The sequence below is a fragment of the Stegastes partitus genome, unplaced genomic scaffold, assembly GCF_000690725.1.
Source record: "Stegastes partitus isolate 25-593 unplaced genomic scaffold, Stegastes_partitus-1.0.2 Scaffold2164, whole genome shotgun sequence".
In the NCBI taxonomy this organism is placed as follows: Eukaryota; Metazoa; Chordata; class Actinopteri; family Pomacentridae; genus Stegastes; species Stegastes partitus.
The window spans coordinates 64,226-69,200 of NW_007579895.1; the positions used below are offsets into that span (position 1 = coordinate 64,226).

Sequence of the window (4,975 nt, forward strand, 5' to 3'; positions counted from 1 at the left end):
CCTCTCTGCCCCGCCCACATTTACCGCCTTCTGCTCACTTCGTCTGTGTGGTCGCTGCCGATTGTCAATCAAGCCAGCCACGCCCCTTGCTCCGTAAAATGTTGACAGTTTTTTAAAAATCCAGTATTGATTTATTTTCAGATTGGCCACCTGATCTCTGGATTTGACCATGAAAACTAATAAGAAAAACATCCTGAGCTGCAGGAATGCAGTATTTCATGATCTGTGATCACTTCTTTTCCAATTCCAGTCTATGGGAGCCAGGGCTTTTTGGAGCCAGCAGCTAGCAGACGTAGCGATATTGCAGGTTTTTGACACTTCCAGGTCGGCTTCATTTTTCAGGGCTGGTTGCTACGTCCATCTTTTATACAGTCTATGGTATTTAGTTAGCGATGCAGAAATCACATCAATATGTTTTTATGTTTACTCTGCTGCTACTGCAGCTGATAGAACACAGAAAATAGATTATTCTACTGGTGTTTATTACAGAGAATATTCAATCATTAATCATTAATTTTGCTCCGATTGGGCCAAAAGTTAAAGTGATTTCCTGCATTATGGGACAGAGTCAGACCTAAATGTACTTCAATACAAGATCAGGTTTAAACATACAAAGCAGCTTTAACGTGCAGCTGTGGGTTGGAAATAATCGGCTGCATCAGTAAAACATGATATATGAACATGTTTGACAGTTTTCTACCAGCAGTTCTGTCTTGCACCATTTGCAGCAGCAGCACTTTTTACGGTCGTTAACTTTTACATTCCTCATTGTTCTCCATTAAAACAACCGGAGTCAAACAAGAAGAGTCACGTGACGCGTTAAACGCCTTTTTATGTAAACAGAGTCTGAAGCAGGAAGTCTGAGTTGACAAAGACAGCTGATACTAACCTTCATGACACCCGTTATCTCAGACTTTAGTTTTTAATCGAGCCGACTGACACAAAGAAAGCCTGAACATGTCAAACCTGCTTCGTGGTGCAGCCCTCAGGTTTACTTGATCAGGCTCTGGGTGTGATTTTTATGAAACTGAGTGTTTTTCTGCACAAAATGCGCCGACTGCATCCCATCAGTCAAAAGAAAACGGCTGTTATGAGTAATATTTAAATGTATTAGGTAGTGTTTCTGCAAATGACGCACGAGAAGGTCGCCGGTAGAAAACTGCTAATCGTGTCATATATTTATTTTCCCACTCTGTGACTCTCAATGCAGCCGCACACGACACTCACGAAGCACCTTAAGGTCTGACTCTGTCCCATAATGAAGGATATTTCTTTAGTTTTTGGCCAAATCAGAGCGAAATCAATGCAACTGATAGAATACTCTCTGTGATAAACTCCAGCAGAATAATCTGTGTTCTGTCGGCTGCAGCAAATCAGGACCAAGCAAACAAAAAAAACATATTTGTGCATTTTTAGCATCACAAACTAAATGCATGTGGGTTCCCATGGCAACACAATGCACACAGCGCGCCATGCTCAACAGGTTTCCTTCAGCTGAGAGTCTGCATCGCTTCATAGTGCGGAGAAAATCATCAACATGCCAACACGGCCAAAGAAAACTTCTTCAATATTATCACCGGCTCTGCTCCAGCTCAGGGAACCAGATTTAAAACCTCCAGCATACAGAGAGATTTACCACAAACAGGATTAATCAGCGTTGGGTCAGCGGTTCTGGATGCATAAGACGTTCATTCACGTAAACAATCCAGTTTATTAAAGGTTCAACGCCAACGTTTTCACAAAAGATCCAGAAAAACAGCAGCAAGCGTCATCAAACCTCTGCAGAGGAGCAGGAGCCAAACCTCAACCGACTCACGTTTTCAGTCAGAACGTTTGTTTCGTCTCGAGCAGAAGTTTCACACGTTTCATGATTTATTCTGAAACTCAGTTTTCACTGCAGCGTCGCATTCAGGTTTTAATCGACTCATCAGGTTTTCCACCTCCGCTTTTTTTGTTTGCAACATTTCAACTTTCTGTCCTTGTTTCTGCTCGGTTCATACGAGCATGTTGATCCGTCTATGAAATCTGTTAGATCCACTGTAGAAAATGCAGGAAAATGTTTAAGATAATAAACGTCAGACGAACATCCTCAATCTGAAGAGCCGAGCACAACACAATCTGCACAAATCACCTGTATCCCACCACCTGACTGAATGTTTTATAATCAGAAGATTCTCTGTGCACGTAAATATTTCATGTAAATCAGTTTAAATCAACATTTAAGCTAGAATCAAACACAGAAACCTCCTCTACGAAACACCCAACGCTGCTCAAACTTTGTCAGAAACTGCTGGTAACCATGCCGTCCACCCAGCAGAACCAGGCTCCACATGTTTCATCGCACGTTTTAACGCTAACGCACTCAACAAGCTGCTTCCGTCCTCAGACTGGAGTCTCTGGATGCCGTCGTATCCGATCCCCTGCAGCCACAGCGGCGTCACATCAGCTGCAGACGGAGACCTCGGAGCGCAGCGGGAGCTCTTTATTTTTAATCATCGAATCCTAGAACTCCTCCTCGTTGTGCAGGAATCACAGCTGCAACATCAGACGCCTCGAACGGAGCAGCAACGCCGTGAGCTCTGCTCGGTCCTCCACCGTTTGTGCAGCAACAGTTACAGTAATAAAAACAATAAGCCAACTTATTGTAGTTAATTTTTCAGGTGCAAAATTTTAGTATCTTGTGGAATATTTTAATTTAATTTGCAATATTTCATCATCCTGTGTGATGTGGTTATTGTGTTAATGCCATTTGCAACCCTGCTCCTCTCAACAGTTGGTGCAATATCAGTAATATTTAATTTTCATGCGCAACATGTCAATTTAATGAACAATATTTCAGTTTACAGGCACAATATTTACACTTTATGGGTCATATTTTTAGTTTTCAGATGCTATATTTCATTTTTCCAGTGTTTTAGATTTCACGTGCAATAAATCGATGTAAGATTTTTCAGGTGTGATATTTTAATTTGATGTGCAATATTTCCATTTTTTTTAGCTGTTATATTACTGAACTACCTCAGCATCATCGACAGTTTTACTTCTGCTCTTGCCATCTGCAGCACTGCTCCTCTCAACAGTTGGTGCAATATCAGCTGCCGCGTCACGCAATGTTTGAGTTTCATGCACGACATGTCAATTTAATGTACAATATTTCTGTTTTCAGGGACAATATCTACATTCTATGTGTCATGTTTTTAGTTTTCAGATGCTGCATTTCATTTTTTCAGGTGCAATGTTTTAGATTTTAGATCATTTTCATGCGCAATAAGTCAGTGTGAGGTTTTCAGGTGGAATATTTCAGTTTAAGAAGAAATATTTCTGGTTTTTTTAGGTGCAATATTACTTAACTACCTCAACATCATTGACAGTTTTACTTCTCGCTTCTCCGTTCGTGTCTTATTTCATCTCACACACTTTGGTTTATTTTCTAAAACAGGTCAAACCCAAACTGAGGAACATCACATCCATCACAGACACACTCCTCCAGTCCAACACATCACCTCTGACTCTCACTGCAACACCAACTCCTGCCTGCTGAAGCATCCTGTCACGGTTTTCTGTCAAGTTGAGGATTTATTCTGATAAATGTTTGGATCTGGAACCTTCAGATCACAGCTGGAGCTTCACTGACACTAAAACACAAAGTTGATTCTCCTTCATTAAAGCTGCAAAACACACTTTTAAAAACCCGGTTCTGTTCATGCACCGCCTCCATTCTGACCGTGTTTCTCTCGCACTCCAGCCAGGTGAAGCGTCGCGCACGCACACACACGCACGCACGCCCACACTGTTTCCAACCACACGCGCACGGTGCACGCGGTGATTTGCCTGAACGCGGTGCGGCTGTTTGCATGTGCAGCGGCTGGTGGCGGACCGGAGGCTGCAGGCTCGCTGCTCCTCCAGCAGCAGCAGCAGCAGCAGCAGCCCTGCGCCGGGATGACTCATCCGCCCGCCCGCCCGCCTGCTGGAGCCGCTGGACACGACCAGCCAGCCCGGGCACAACACCGATAAACAACAAACAAGCAAACAAACAAACAAACAAGAGCGAGGCTGCAGGACGGACACGCACGCCCTCTCCTACCTTCCGTTGACGCTGTGAAACAAACTCAGACGCTGCTCTCAGGTGTCTGCTGCTGCTGCTGCTGCTGCTGCCCGGCCGGTTCGTCTCCTCCTCCTCCTCCCAGGCGTCGCATCGCTCCCGCGGTCCGGGTCGAGGAGGGAATCCGCGGCGGAAGGGTCGCCGGAGCTCGGTGGCGGCCCGGCGGACGGTGCACGGCGGAGGGACGGCGGCGGCGGAGAAGCTTCACGAGAGTCCGCCGAGTCCGATGGATGTCGCTGGGTTTCCTCGAGGGGTGGAGGACTGACGCTCGGGACGCCTTCAGGGACGCCGGGAAAGCTCGGAATTCTGAGCGCTCAGCCGACAGGCGCCCACATATGCTGATTTATTGCTGCTGAGGAGGAGTTTATGTTTTAAATGTTATCATGCGAAGAAATAAATGGTATTACAATCATTTTAAATGCGGGAGGAAATAAAAAGAAGTGGTTGTGTGGTGTTTAAATGCAATATTTTGACATATTTAATAAACTTCTGTGTTGTTTTTGGGTTTTTTTTACAAGAATATACACACATATAGATCCTTAACCATCCCCTTGGAGGAATTTAAAGCCTCCAGTAGCTCACACATGTTACCTACAAGATAGTTAATCAAAGGTTTACAGTTGACATGCACTTGTCTTGAGTTTTTGATGCCTATAACTCTTAATTTCTGTGACTGAATCATTGAAACACGACGTAAATACAATCAAGCATTTTTGGTTCCTTGGATACCTGTCGGTCAAAAACGTACATACAGTGACTTGAGTTATCAGTTTATGTGATGTAGAAAGTTGTATTAATCAGATTCATGGCCTCTTAAGTGTTTGTGACTTATTATGCTTGACTACAGCTGATGACTCCTCTGAGCCGATTTTT

General features: G+C 44.1%; 1 protein-coding gene across 1 annotated transcript in view; it reads right to left on the reverse strand.

The window, feature by feature from the left end:
- LOC103374166 (ras-related protein Rab-27B-like) overlaps positions 1-4,328 on the reverse strand; it is a 67,619-nt gene extending 63,291 nt beyond the window's left edge. Inside the window, exon 1 of the mRNA XM_008304208.1 lies at positions 4,085-4,328. The gene's annotated coding sequence lies outside the window, so the exon portion shown is untranslated. The remainder of the gene's footprint in view (positions 1-4,084) is intronic.
- Positions 4,329-4,975: the final 647 nt, after the last annotated feature.